At 46.2% G+C, this 15,894-nt stretch overlaps 1 long non-coding RNA gene across 2 annotated transcripts; it reads left to right on the forward strand.

The window, feature by feature from the left end:
- Window positions 1–2,546: 2,546 nt before the first annotated feature.
- Window positions 2,547–14,092, forward strand: LOC142069672 (uncharacterized). 2 transcript variants are annotated; one of them, XR_012665612.1, is made up of 4 exons: window positions 2,547–6,734; window positions 9,179–9,299; window positions 11,532–11,809; window positions 12,786–14,092. It is a non-coding gene; the product is annotated as an uncharacterized LOC142069672 (long non-coding RNA). The 2 variants fall into 2 exon arrangements; XR_012665611.1 differs by lacking the exon at window positions 2,547–6,734 and having other exon boundaries at window positions 7,867–9,299.
- Window positions 14,093–15,894: the final 1,802 nt, after the last annotated feature.

The following is a 15,894-nucleotide window of genomic DNA, read 5'->3' on the forward strand; positions in this document are numbered from 1 at the left end:
GATGTGCCAATTTATTGCTCCAAGTGCATATGAGGTTGCCAGTTCAAGTTTTGCATTTAGAGGGCGGGTCGGATGGCACTGGAGTATGGATTGCTTTTCAGTGTCCAGGGGAGGCGGAAGTGAAGCCTTGTGGCGTATCGGAGTGTTAATGGCAGCACTGTTTAAGCAATCTGAAGATAGCAAGGAATGCAGGGGACTTATCCCCTAACTTCTCATTTCCATACGTGGGGTGTCCCTCAATTTAGTCTTAAGTCGCTAAACTGTGTGGTAGGGATAAACGCTGTCTTTATAGAACATTGTGACATGCCCAAAAACTTCATTAATGCAGAGTTCAAATTGCCCAGAGCAGCCTTGTGCCCTCCAAAATGTGGAGAGTGGCTAAACTTAAACATCTGAAAATGAGGAAATACCAAGTTAAGATGCATGCCGTCTCTGCAACGCACTCTTAACTCTGCCATCTTTGACCAATGCGCGTACTAGCACCCTCTCCTAATGCTGCAGAACACTGGGAAGAGAGCACATAAGACTGTCTACCGTGCTCAACACCTGTGGCTACAGCAAAACTCAAGCTAAGGTGCAGTATGCAGTATCTCCATTCAAACACTGATTCTACACATAACATACAAAAAGTTGGATGGTTACCAGCCCTTCACCCTTGCTCTGAGGATTCCACCTGAGACACTGCCTTCACTAAGCCTTGGAGATGTTGCCCTGCATGGCAGCAGACTGCTGACAAATGCCATGGCAAGAAGACACCCGGGTGCACCTCTGCAGATGCAACCTGCAGAACTCAGTGCTGAAATGAGGCATAGTGGATCCTTCAATGCACCTAGTCATATTACAGTAACAGTTCTGTTAAGTTGCTCTAACTAATCCCTTCACCATCCAATACAGCTACACTTGACGTGGTGAAGGCAGCTAGAGTGCATGCAGTTAAATGCTGCAATCCAAAGCTGCGGAGCACAAAACAAATACTGTAACATTCTTTCAGAACTTCCTCCTGTCTGTCTACCCCCTTACTGAACCATTCACAATGGCTATTGCCAGCTCCAGGGGGGCAGACTTAAGGTTGTGTTGTGGGTGTGGCATGTATCTTGGTATTTCCTGGTTTTCAGAGGTTTAAATTTAGCTACTCTCCACATTCTGCACTGACATGTGACAGTGCTGGACAACCTTAAGTCTGTGTTAATTAAGTTTTTCGATAATTTAATTTCTGTGGCTTTAAAAAAAAAAAAAAAAAAAAACATCCCCATGTTGCTCAGCTCTCCTCCTCCACTGCCTCTGGCTCCTTGGCAGCCATTACCCTGGCCCCAGAATGCACTGGCTGCATGTTACAGAAAATAGATCCTGTCAAACTAATTTGACATCTTTGAGATAACAAGTTAGGTTGATAAAGGTAATGGTATTGATGTAATATATTTCGACTTTTGTAAGGCATTTTGGTACTTCACGATATTTTGATTAAAAAATTTGAATGATCTAAAAATAACATGGCCCATATTAAATGGATTAAACAAAGGCTAACTGATCTCAAAATGTAATTGTATAGGAGGAATCATCAGCAAGTGAGTGTTTCTGGTGAGGTACCACAGCGATCCATTCTTGAGCCTATGCCATTTAAGATTTTTGTCAATGACCTGAAAGTAAACGCAAAATCACTACAATAAAGTTTGCAAATGACACACAAACTGGGGAGTGGTAAATAATGAAGAGTACAGGTCCCGGATACAAAGCAAACTGGTTCATTTGATAAGCTGGGCAAAAGCAAACTATGCATTTTAATACAGCCAAATGTAAATGTGTACATGTAGGAACAAAGAATGTAGGCCATAGTCACAGGATGGGGGGACCACCCCCCCCCAGCTGTCATGACTGTCCCCATGACAGCGATTGCTCTGATCAGTTTTTGAACTCCACTGCCCAAGTGTCACAGAGACTTCCCTACCCCCCACTTTAAACCACCCTTCCCTCTTGTTTTTAAATGCCTTTTCCTGGTTGCCCGCCTTGATGAGTACACCTAGCAGCTTACCTTTTTTTGTGTACATCTGACCATGCTGGTTCCATGCATGCAGAGAGCTCCTGTCTGGAGCAAGCAACAAGTTGTGGATCTTCTTACCCTGTGGCGAGACAAGACTGTGCGAGTCCAGAAATGGAACAGCTGTTGAAATATCAACACTATGTGCAGATTTCACAGGGGGTGCTGGAACAGGGGCATGACAGGGCTGCGCAGCAGGGGATACCACCAGGCATGCCACAAGGCAAGAGAAGTCAACAAGAACCCTGGGGCTGCCCTGCAGACCTGCCACTTTTACAACAAACTGCATGCCATACTTGGCAGTGAACCCACCAGCACTCTGAGGACTACTGTGGACACTTCAGAGGAGCCCAAGGCAGAGACCCCTACCACAGACAGCAAAGGGGCAGGGCGAACACAGCCGGGGACTCAAACTATGCCATGAGCCAGGAACTGTTTGAAACTCTGATGGAGTCAAGCCAGGTGAACGCAGATGAGCCCACTAATGAGCAAGAAGAGAGCTCGGGTGAGTGTCTACATGCATTATTCCTTATCAAGGTTTTTTTTTTTTAGTTTGGTTTGTTTTTTTCTGCTGAAACCTCATCTCCCTTCCTGCCCCATTTAAAAATGTCTCCCATCCCATCAACAACTTTATAGAATGGAAGCACTGAGTTCTCATTGCTTTAATGTTACAAAATACAATGTTAGAGAATAAATTCAAAAAGAGTTCTATGGCAGTCCAGTTACACATTGCACATCATATCGATGTTCTTTATCGTCTTTAAGTGCTCCTTTTGTATCTCGATCGTCCAGGGGCCCCACTGGTTGTTTAACAGGCTTCCTGCTTCTGATGTACTTAAAAACATTTTATTACCTTTTGAGCTTTTGGCTAGCTGTTCTTCAAACTCCTTTTTGGCTTTTCTTATTATATTTTTACACTTAATTTGGCAGTGTTTATGCTCCTTCCTATTTATCTCACTAGGATTTGACTTCCACTTTTTAAAAGACGCCTTTTTATCCCTCACTGCTTTTTTTACATGGTTGTTAAGCCACGGTGGCTCTTTTTTAGTTCTTTTACTGTGTGTTTTTTAATTTGGGGTATACATTTAGGTTGGGCCTCTTATGGTGTCTTTGAAAAGTGTCCATGCAGCCTGCAGGGATTTCACTGTAGTCACTGTACCTTTTAATTTCTGTTTAACTAACCTCCTCCTCATTTTTGCATAGTTCCCCTTTCTGAACTTAAATGCCACCATGTTGGGCTGATGAGGTGTTCTTCCCACCACAGGAATGTTGAATGTTGTTGTTCTATTATGGTCACTATTTCCAAGCGGTCTTGTTATAGTTACCTCTTGGACCAGATCCTGCGCTCCACTCAGGACTAGATCAAGAATTGCCTCTCCCCTTGTGGATTCCTGTACCAGCTGCTCCAAGAAACAGTCATTTAAAGTATCGAGAAATTTTGTCTCTGCATTTCGTCCAGAGGTGACCTGTACCCAGTCAATATGGGGATAATTGAAATCCCCCACTATTATTGAGTTCTTTATTTTGATAGGCTCTCTAATCTCCCTTAGCATTTCATTCTCACTATCACTGTCCTGATCAGGTGGTCGATACTGTTACATTCTTATTAGAGCGTGGAATTACTATCCATAGAGATTCTATGGAACATTTGAATTCATTTAAGATTTTTACCTCATTTGATTCTACATTTTCTTTCACATATAGTGCCATTCCTCCCCCACCCACATGACCTGTTCTGTCCTTCCAATATATTTTGTACCCAGGAATGATTGTGTCCCATTGAATGTCCTCACTCCACCAGGTTTCTGTGATGCCTATTATATCAATATCCTCCTTTAACATGAGGCACTCTAGTTCACCCATCTTATTATTTAGACTTCTAGTGTGTAGAAGCACTTTAAAAACTTGTCACTGTTTATTTGTCAGCCCTTTTCTGATGTGTCAGATTCTTTTTTATGTGAATGTTTCTCGTCTAATCTGGCCCATACTTTATCCTCTTCCAAGCCTCTCCTCCTGACTAAAACCTAGAGAATCTCTATCAATAGACTCTCCTCTAAGAGATGTCTCTGTCAGAGCCACGTGTGCCTCTGCAGCAATCGGCTTTCCCCCATCTCTTAGTTTAAAAACTGCTCTGCAACCTTTTGTCGACACACAAATCACACTAACCCAAGGCTTGGTCCCAGGACCCAACAGGTGGAAGGTGTGAGCCTGAATCAAGCCTGGATCCAGAGTTCAAACCCTGTTGCTTTGCAATATAGACGCAGTCCCATTGGACTCCTGCTCTGTGGGGTCCATCAACAGTATCCCACAATCCCACAGGCTGACTTTTTGTCGTCTGAACCGTCAAGTTTGGTGGACAGTCAAGTTTTCCCACACTGTAATGTGAACAAAGGGCTAGAGTGGCCACATTTTCAGAGGGCATAGGTAGTCTGGGATATGCAGACTGAGGCCCCCATAATGCAGTGCAGGTGCTGGAGCCCTAGGTTGGGACCAGCCGTGGTTCAACAAGTCCTAACCTGGGGTTACAAAAGAGTGTAGACATTCAAGCCCTAGGTTAACAAACCCAGAGTCTGTGAACTTGAATTCTACATACTCTGGGCTTGCTTTGCAATGTAGTCATAGCCTTTGTGTCTACCTGTTCAAATTCAGCGGACACTCCACCTTTCCCTCTACACTGGCAGCAGCTTTACCCCCTTTGCCTCATATGCAGTAGTCAACTTGCAGCTCTAACCATGGGAGTGTCTGTCTTGCTGAGATTCAGTTTAGTGAAGACACAGTGCCAACAACCCTGCTGAGTCTGTAGTCGAATATTCCCTTGGTGCTGTTGAGGTGGCCAGTGTACAGCTTCATGAGCCAAGCAGGCCAAGAGGTAGGCTGGGTCCCCCAGGATCACTACTGGCATTTCAACATTGCCAGTGGCAATCCACCAGCTGGGAAAGAATGTCCCTGCTTGCAGCGTTTTGAAAATCCCCTTGCTCTTAATGATGTATGCATCTCACACCTTCCCTGACGGGCCCACGATGATATCAGTGAAATGTCCCCGATGATCCAGTAGCGTTTGCATAACCACAGAAAATTATTGCTTTCTGTAGGTGTACTCATGGCAAGATGGAATGGTGCCAAAATAGGGATAAGGTGTGCCATCTATTGACTCACCACAGTTTAGGAACCCCATTGTTGCAATGCCATTCACTATTTCCCAGACGTTTCCAAGAGCGTTGTGTAAAAGGAAACACTAATAACCTTGGATTACAATGGCCCATGCTCTGGCATTGCCAACTCTAAGCTGTGTGGCTTTTCAAACTCTAAACTGATTGCTGACTGATAGCAATCTGGCATTCCAAGCTTCCAGAGCTCGATCACTTGTCATTTCTCCAGTCAATGCAGCTTGCATTCTGATGACCCTGCACTGGAGGTCTGGGACAAGCTCAGCACACAGATTCAGGAAGGTGGCCTTTTACATCCAGAAGAGCTGCAGCCACAGCTCGCCAACCCAAATCCGCATCGCAATGCGATCACACCAAACAGTGCTTGTTTCTCACGCCCAGAAGTAATGATCCACCATGTAGAGCTGTTCCGTGAACGCCACCAGGAAGTCAGCTTTTTTTTTTTTTTTTCACTCAGTCCATCAGCATCCGGTTATTGTGCTCCAAAAGCTCCACATCTTCCTCATCACAATTCCAATTGTAGTACTCCTTCAAGCTGTGGAAATACAGGAGAATCATGCATCCCTTATTAGCAATACTCATGAGTAAGACTAAGATTTTGTCAGGGATATTTTAGTGAAAGTCATGGACAGGTCACGGACAATATGACTTTCACTAAAATATCCCTGACAAAATGGGGAGGTGGGTTCAGTGGGTGCTCAGCGGTGGCTGAGCAGCTCTGGGGAGCCCCCGCCACCCACAGCAGCAGGGAGTTCCAGGGGTTTCCCTGCCACCTGCAGCGAGTGGGCACTCTGCGGTCCCTGGCCACCTGTGGGGGCATGGGCTGTCCCCATGTTGCGGCTGGGCAGCTGCAGGGTCCCAGCACCAGGGCAGGGGCTGCAAGCTGTGGGGGGACTGGCTGGGAGCTCCAGCCCCAAGGCAAAAAATGTCACGGAGATCAATGGAAGTCATGGATTCTGTGACCTCCATGTCCTAATCATAGCCTTACTCATGATGATTGTGCTGAGCTCTGCAGACTCCATACGTCTGGCAGAGGCCAAAAAGCACTGTGGGAGTTGTTATGGGAAAGAGAAAGTGGCATGGTGGGAACTTGACCCATGGCTCCCAGAAATCCCTGGACAAATTGTTGGTATCCCCAAACCACTTCAAAAATGTCCCACAAAGCATTGAGCCAGACGGCGGCACAGGGCACGCTGGCTTCCCTGCCTGTGATTCACCACGTTTTATGTTGATGCAAGTACTCCTGGTGAGTACGTACAGTGCTAATGCAAGCACCCAAATGTGCATGCGCCCAAGAGATATACACGCTTTGTCGGTTGTACATGGACATAACTTTGCATTGACTGAACTTTACAGTGTAGACATAGCCTTGGCGTAACAAAAAGAAGGTTAAGGGGTGACTTGATCACAGTTTACAAATACCTACATAGGGAGCACATATCTGATAATGGACTCTTCATTCTAGCAGACAAAGGTATAACATGATCCAATGGCTGAAAGTTGAAGCTAGACAACTTCAGATTGGAAATAAGGTATAAATTTTTAACAGTGAGGGTAATTCTTTGGTTCACCATGGTCATGGTGGATTCTCCATTACTGGCAATTTTTAAATCAAGACTGGATGTTTTTCTAAAAGATCTACTGTGGGAATTAATTAGAGGAAGTTCTGTGGCCTGTGTTGTAAAGGAGGACATCAGACTAGATTATCACAGTGGTCCTATTACTCTAGTCCTTTTGCTGTCCCTGCAGCATCACTTCACCTCCCATCTCTCTGTCCAGCACAGCCTAGTCCTCCCTCCCCACAGAGAGGCAGGTCTCATTATGAGACCCACAGGTTGAGGAGCCAGGAAGAGGATGCAGAAACAGTGCAGGGACTAGCATGGAGTCACTAGTGACTTAGATGTTTGGGGGACAGAGATGAAGCCTCCAATGTTCCCCCACTGCACAGATATTCCCACCCCACACTTCAGTGCACTATTTCAACACCCCCCCACACACACTGCTCTGCCCCTCCTCCAACTGCTCAGGAATCCGAACACTGTTCCTACTCCTCCAGCATGCCCTTCATCATGCACATTGCTCTGACCAACCACATCCACCCACAGACCAGCTCCACCCTCTTACTTGCTATTCCTGGTAAGCTGGGAAAGGCCATGGGTAGGTGGTGGGTCCATGAAGAGTGCCCAGACCAGCTGAATGTAAGAAGAGGCAGGAGAGGCAAATGGAAGTGCAAAGCCCCTCACCCATATCTGGGCCCAATGTCCTGATAGGCTTGGCAGGATTCAGTTTAAATTGATAGATGTCACAAAACGTTAATTTCACCTAACACACTGAAACTGACAAAAAGTATTGTTTGCAGTGTTGTAGCCATGTTGGTCCCAGGATATTCAAGAGACAAGGTGGGTGAGGTAATCTTTTATTGGATCAACTTCTCTTCGGGAGAGAGAGAAGCTTTCAAGCTACACAGAGCTCTTCTTCAGGTCTGGGAAAGGTAGTCAGAGTGTCACAGCTAAATGCAAGCTGGAACAGATTGTTTAACATAAGTGGTTAACACATATTTCAAGGGCCCATTCAAGGTGAAATGGCCAGTTAACACCTCTCCACTAACAGGGCGGAAAGTGGGGGGAAGAGTGGGTGTTTGGCGGGGGGGGGGGGTTAGTGGGTTATTGATTGTTGTAGTAAGCCATAAATTCAGTGTCTATTTAATCCATGATTTGTAGTGTCTAGGAAAGTTATGAATATAATTCCCAGGCTTGTCTTTTGAAGGTGTTGTGAAGGTTTCCTTTTAGGACAAGGACTGAGAGGTCAGATATGGAGTGATCTCTTTGTGAAAAGTGTTCACCCACAGGTGATACGTTGTTTTTGTCTTTTATCGTTTTTCTGTGTGAGTTCATTTGAGAGCATAGTGATTGTCTTGTTTCACCTGCATATTTGTTACTGGGGTATTTAGTACGCTGGATGAGATACACCACATGTTATGACAGGCACGTGTAGGACCCATGAATCTTGAAAGGTGTGTTGTAAGGGATGTTGATCATCATAGCAATGGAAATATGTCTACAGATTCTGCATCTGTTGTTCTGTCGGGATCTGGTGCCGCTTTGACTTGGTGTGTCCTGGTCTGTGGGAACCTTGCTTCTAATCATCAGCTTGTAGAAGTTGGGGCGTTGTTTGAAGGCCAGAAGAGGAGGTTCAGAAAAGATTTCTTTCAGGAGGTGGTCCCCATTGAGTATGGGTTGTAATTGTTTAATGATACCCCACATGGTTCTAGTTTGGGTTGGTAGGTGACAACTAAGGGTGTGCGGTTGGAGGGTGGTTGTTTTTTCTGTATTGAAGCAGGTTCTCTCGGGGTATTTAGATGGCCCATTCCATGATGCAGTCTACTTTTATGGTGGAGTGTCCTTGTGTGGTGAAGGCGATTTTAAATGTTTTAAGATGCGTATCCTGGACTTTCTCCTTGGAGCACATTCTGTGGTATGAGTGGCTGGCAATAAATAATAGATTACTTTGTATATTTGGGGTGGTTACTGGATCTGTGAAGGTAAGTGTGATGATCCATGGGTTTCTTGTATATAGTTGTCTGTAGGATTCCATTGTTTAAACCGATTGTGGTATTCAGGAACTTGATGCTAGTGTGGGAGTGTCCTAGAGAAAGTTTAATGGATGGGTGGTGGTTGTTGAAGTTGGGTGGAAATCTATGAGGGAGTTTAGATTGTCTGTCCAGAGGATGAAAATATCATTGATGTATCTCAGATATATCACTGGTTTCATGGTGCATTTGTGGAGAAATTCTTCCTCAAGGTGGCCCATGAAGAAGTTGGCATATTGGGGAGCCATCCTACTACCCAATGGCTGTGCCCATGGTTTGGACAAGGTGTTAATTTTTGAATGTAAAATTGTTATGGGTGAGGATGAAATGGATGAGTTTGGCAATGTGTTTGGGGTGGATATCTGAGTGTTACCTGTTTTCTTGTAGATTGCTTGAAGCAAGCAATGATGCCGTCTTCGTGAGGGATGTTTGTGTAATGGGACGTGACCACCATCCTGGTTTGCCAATCCAGAGGTACTGCACCCACCTTCTACACAACATTGAAGAGGCACGTTAACCACGACACCCCAACATTGTCCAGTGCTTTCAACATCTCCAGGCGAATCTTGTCCATCCCTACTGCCTTACCACTAAAGAAGGCATTTTACCGCCGTATTGACCTCAGCATCAGAAATAGATCCGATCTCACTGGAGTCTTTCTGTGCTGCCTCCTGAAAGGGGAGGCATGTCCATCGGGTTGAGGAGTTCTTGATAACAGTCTTCAAATATGTTAAGGGCTGTTATAAAGAAGATGGGGATCAATTGTTTTCCATGTCTTCTGAAGGCAGGACAAGAAGTAATGGGCTTAAACTGCAGCAAGGGAGATTTAGGTTAGATATAAAGAAGAACTTTCTCACTATAAAGGTAGTTCAGCTCTGGAACAGGCTTCCAAGGGAGGTTGTGGAATCCCCATCACTGGAGATTTTTAAGGACGGGTTGGACAAAAACCTGTCACAGGTGATCCAGCTTTACTTGGTCCTACCTCAACGTGGGGGGCTGGACTAGACGTCTGCTCAAGGTCCCTTCCAGCCCCGTATTTCCATGACCCTACGGAATAGTCAGTCACTACTAAAATGTTTCTCACATTCTTCCAGTTTGCTCCTAGAATCAGGAAATCAATGCACACTAGTTCCACGACTTGCTGCTGGTGATATTTTCTAGATGCACAATGCACTCATATCTCCTATTTCTTGCCATCCAGGGCCAGTAGAGCTGGCTCTGAAAGAGTTCCAGGGGTCTCTCCATCCCCAAATGTTTGAAATCCTCCTGCAGGGCTCTCATGGCAGCACTAGTTGATTGTGTAGAGGGTCTGCCATGATTCAGTGGAACGCTCCCACTAATCAGTTTCAGTCTGTTTCATTCTCTGAACAGTAGTTTAGCCTCTGGGGAGGATGGAATAATCACTCCTGGAAGTCCTCTCCTCTTTTTAGCCAGCAGTGTGTCATGGATAGCACTATCCTGCAATTGGACCTCTTGCCAGCCAGCTGCACTGAACCTAGGCAATGGGGATTGATCCAATAAACTGTATTCACCAAAGCCAACAGAGCACTTTCAGGGGCAGGCCCAAAGTTGCTGCCATACACACTTAAGGGCTTTCCTAGTGTTGTGACTGTTGGCAATTGTGTTGAAAATAGCTTACTCCATATGCAGCCAACTCTGGAGTAGAGCTCAAATGGTTTAGAATATAGGCGCTGTTGGGGCACGCTGGGGGGAGGGAGCAGAACTGGGTGGGAAGAGGCGGAGCGGGAAAAGGCAGGGTGGGAGCTTGGGGGAAGGGATGGGGGGGGCTGGGCCTGTGGTGGAGCGGGGGCCAGAAGAGGCGGGACAGAGATGGGGATTTGGGGGAAGGGGTGGGGGTGGGGGCAGGGGCAGGGCCTGGAATGGAGCCTAGAGGAAGCCGTTGCCTATGGTTTAGAAAATTCTTCTGCATTAGCAGCACCAGGGGTAGTTAGTGATGCAAATTTGGATTCATCTGGGCAAGGGGTTCCTCAGATACTGCCTTCCCCCATAAGAAGCTGAGTTTAATATTCCTATTGCTCTAAAACCCATGCAAAATAGGGAGAGTGTCTTTAAAACTGGTGTGCCACAAAAGGGGCTGGGGTATAGTTAGTGGTGCAAATTTAGGATTGTTTGTTCAAGGGGTTCCTGAGATACAGGTCCCCCCGAAAGAGCTGTATATAAAATGTTCAGATTATTTTAAGTTTTGGGATGCAGAACTTGAGAAAAAAAATAAGGGAGCCCCTTCTTAAATTTGTATCTGTAGACTGCAGCTGAGCTCAGCTATTGAATGGTACGAAGGACAAGGTTTAGAAATATTTCAGAAATTATTGCTTTTATTAAAGCTTTATCATCGCTACTTATAGAAAGTTTGCAACACTGAACGCCATTGGTGGTGGTGGTGGTGGACAGTACTCCCGCCTGGTCTAGACTACAGTTAGGTCAATTCAAGGCAGCTTACATTGACCTAACTCTGTAAACAATTACACTAAAATATCACTCCTGCCTATGTAACGTGCCTGCTATGCTGACTTAGTAACTTCACCTCTGCATGAGGAGTAGCACTTTGCTTTGCCATAACTATGTCACACTGTGTCGGTGTAGACACTGTGTTACTTAGTTCAACTTTAGTGGCCTTCAGGAGGTGTCCCCCAATGGCCCATCATGACCACTTGAACTCTGCTGCCTGGTGGCCAGATATACCCACACCCCTTTTTTGAAATTCCATTTCCTGTTTGCTCAGTGTGGAGAGCTCACCTAGCAACTGCCCAGCTGACCATGCCAGCTCCACGCTGCGGACATGCTCCTGCCTGTAGGAGGCAGGTGGTGATGGATCTCCTTCCTGAATCTGTGGGGAGAAGAGGCTATGCAGACACAGCTCCAATCCAACCACAGAAGTGTCGATATATATGAGATCACTCGGAGCATGGGGGAGAAGAGCTACAAGAGGGACCTGCTGTGTGAAAGGCAAGGAGCTGTGGCAGGCATACCAGAAGAGAAGGGAGGCTAATGGCCATTCTGGTATGGAGCTGCAGACATGCTGCTTTTACAAAGAGCTGCATGCCATCCTTAGTGGAGCCCCCACCACCACCCCCAAGAATCCCATCCAGGCCCATGGAGTGAACAGTGAGGAGGAGTTGTTGGATGAGGAAGAGAGGGAGTACAGGGGACAGGTGACCGGGGGATACTGTGGGTGCAGCAAGCCAGGACCTGTGTTTGACTCCAGAGCAGTCGAGCCAGTCCCTACAGTCCAACACAGGCGAGCCTGATGCAGGAGAAGGAAGATAGAGTTTGATATTGCAGGGACACATCTGTTCATTTACATGCAAGAAGAAGTAGTGAAATAGCCAATAGAGATAGAGCTGCTGTCTCTTTCTCATTCCCCTGTACAGTGAGGCAGAGGGGGCCCTGCAGAACAACTTGTTTATATGCACCAGGATGTCCCGTGAATCCTTCATAAAGATCTCATTGAAACTTTCCTGGAGATCGTCTGCAATCCTCTGCCAAAGGTTTCTGGGAAGGGCTGCCTTATTTCTTCTGTCGTGGTAGGACACTTTCCCACGCCACGCAGCAATTTCTTCAGCAGGCACCATTGCAGCACACAGGCTAGCAGCATAGAGACCTGGTCTGCAGCCTGACACATGCAGGAGCTGTTCCCTTTTAGCCTCCGTTACCTTCAGGAGTGAGTTATCAGATAAAATCACCACCACCTGTGGAAAACGGTGCCAGTATTCAGTTCAGTTGCCCTTTTCCACGTACACTCATGCCCATGAGCTACCCCCTATTATTGTCCCAACTTCCCCCTTCCCCCCCCCCACCCCCCCCAGGCTGTACTAACCATGGCTGGGACTGTTGTGCTCTATGAATCCCAAGGAGAAGTGAGAATGTAGTGCTTGTAACTTGTGTGGATCAAGGGGAGGGAGTTCAGTATACCAAGCTTCTATTTATCTTGTGAATATGCTCTCAATAGTACCTCAGTGCTATGTATCTTTTACAGCTGGAAATGTGGCCTTGAGGATCTCTCCATCTACACCAGCAGAGCGGCTCAGCCAGATGAGGAGAAGGAAGAGGATGTACCTCTACAGGCTGGGGACTGACTGCTAAGCAGCAGTTCTGCAGAAAAGGACTTGGGATTACAGTGGATGAGAAGCTGGATAAGAGTCAGCAGTGTGCCCTTGTTGCCAGGAAGGCTAATGGCATATTGGGCTGCATTAGTAGGAGTATTGCCAGCAGATCAAGGATAGTGATTATTCCCCTCTATTCAGCACTGGTGAGGTCACATCGGAGTATTGCGTCCAATTTTGGGCCCCCCACTACAGAAAGGATGTGGACAAATTGGAGAGAGTCCAGCAGAGGGCAACGAGAATTATCAGGGGACTGGGGCACATGATTTATGAGAGGAGGCTGAGGGAACTGGGCTTGTTTAGTCTGCAGAAGAGAAGAGTAAGGGGGAATTTGATAGCAGCCTTCAACTACATGAAGTGGGGTTCCAAAGAGGATGGAGCTCGGCTGTTCTCAGTGGTGGCAGATGACAGAACAAGGAGTAATGGTCTCAAGTTGCAGTGGGGGAGGTTTAGGTTGGATATTAGGAAACACTATTTCACAAGGTGGGTGGTGAAGCACTGGAATGGGTTACCTAGGGAGGTGGTGAAATCTCCATCCTTAGATGTTTTTAAGGTCAGGCTTGACAAAGCCTTGGCTGGGATGATTTAGTTGGTGTTGGTCCTGCTTTGAGCAGGGGGTTGGACTAGATGACTTGAGGTCTCTTCCAACCCTAATCTTCTATGATTCTATGTGGAATGACATGTTCCAAGAGATCCTGCAAGCCTCTGCGGCTTCAAATACAGAGCACAGGGCTTGGAGGATTACCCTTGTAGGCAGAATGGACAGGGATAATGTGGATAGGAAAAAAGCACAGGAAAAGGAGAGACATGCAGCGGGAGATGATAGCACTTCTCCAGCTGCAAACAGACATGCTGGAGACTCTTGTTGAAGTTCAGGTTCAACAGACTTGTGCTCGCCTCCCTCTTCAGCCCATAGAGAACAGCATTCTGGCACCCCCCTACACCCCACCACCACACATTCCACATTATGTCCAGGGCCACTACACTACCCATACCGCTCCACCCTGGGGGAGAGTACAGACAATCACAATTGTGCATACCTGTGAGAGACACAGTTGGTGAATGTTTGTTTGTAAAATAGAAATGACTGTTCTTTCCTTTTCAAAGATTATTTTCTTTGTATTTATAAAATTTCATTCAGTTCTAAATGTCTGTTTGGAATAAAAGTCTATTTATAGAAGCTTAATTCATCTTTATTAGTTCACAACATATGCTGGCTGGGTCTGACATCATTCACAGATAATGGCTATAGGTGCATTTGTAATGTCATATTACTATACGCACACAAGGTTCATACCAGAGTGCAAAAAAAACCCAAGGCCAGGCAGAGCATTCTATGGCAACACACATTACTGTGGCTCACTATTAAAATGGTCTTTCAAAGCCTCCCTGAGCTGTATAGCTCCACATTGAGCTCTTCTTATAGGCCTGGTATCCGGCTGCTCAAAATCAGTAGACAGCCGTTCCACCTCCACCCCACTGGAAACTTTTCTGCATTTGCTTCACAATATTATGAAGCAGGCTGCTATAACCATGGAGATATTTTTTTCACTGAGGTCTAATCTCATGAGTAGATGGCGCCAGCGGCCTTTCAAATGGCCAAAGGCACATTCAACTGTCATTCTGCACTAGCTGAGCTTGGACTAGAAGTGCTCCTTGCTACTGTCAAGTTGGCTGGTGTACGGCTTCATGAGCCATGGGACTAAGGTGTAGGCTCAGTCTCCCAGGATCACTATTGGCATTTCAACATCCCCAATGGTAATCATATGGTCTGGAAAGAAAAGTCCCTGCTTGCAGCTTTCTGAACAGCCTTGTGTTCTTAAAGATGCATGCGTCATGCACCTTTCCTGACTATCCCGTGTTGATGTCGGTAAAATGTCCCCAGTAATCCACCAGCATTTGTGGATCTGCAGCCACTGTTCGTCATCCCATGACCTGCATAACGATACAATTCCACCAGTCAGTGCTTGTTTCTAGAGCCTAGTACTGGAGCTCCGCTGTCTGCAGCTGCCCTGTGAATGCCAACAACAACCTTGAATTGTTTCTCTCTATATCCAAGCCTCCAAGGAATTGTCGTGTTCCCTGCAGCTCCTTTGGCAGCTCTGCAAATACTGCAGGATCAGGCACATTGTGCTTACAACACTCATCACAACAGTGCAGAGCTGTGCAGGATCCATATTTCTCACAGAGGGCTTTTGAAAAAAGACATGAAACATTATGGGATGCAGATAAAATTATGGGATGGAGAAAACTGCATCATGGGACATTGAAACCACCCTCCCAATCACCTTTGCAAGACTCATTTGCCAAAAATGGTGGGGAGAACACCCATTGAGATGAATGGGTCAGCTCATACCTCTCTGGGCTATTGGTGTCTGGCTGTCATAATTTCAAAGAACTGTTCTGATGTAACTGAGAACATCCCATTGGGATGAACAGGCCACTTCACACTTCTACACTCTCCTGCCTATGCTGTAGAGAGATGTGGAGAGCCCTAAACTAGCTCCTGAAATAAGAGTAGGGAGTCAGGGTTCATGAGGCCTTGCAAACCCTTCCCAAAATACTATGTGCTAGCTGATGGCAAGTTCCACAGTGGGATAGCTACCCACAGCACGCTATTCTCTGCAGTGAAGCAAGCTCTGCAAACACAAGGAGCATAGCATGGACATACAAAAGTGATTTCATTACTGCGGTGGCTGTATGTCTAAGTAGACCTAACTTACATTATTTTGTAGTGTAGAGTTGCCCTACATCTGTAACATGAAACCCAGTATAGAATCATAGAATATCAGGATTGGAAGGGACCTCAGGAGGTCGTCTAGTCCAACCCCCTGCTCAAAGCAGGACCAATCCCCAATTTTTGACCCAAATGGCCCCCTCAAGGATTGAACCCACAACCCTGGGTTTAGCAGGCCAATGCTCAAACCACTGAGCTATCCCTCCCCCCTAGTGGTGTGGGGCTGGGTTGATATGGCAGGGACT

The sequence above is a fragment of the Caretta caretta genome, chromosome 20 (assembly GCF_965140235.1).
Source record: "Caretta caretta isolate rCarCar2 chromosome 20, rCarCar1.hap1, whole genome shotgun sequence".
Lineage (NCBI taxonomy): Eukaryota > Metazoa > Chordata > Testudines > Cheloniidae > Caretta > Caretta caretta.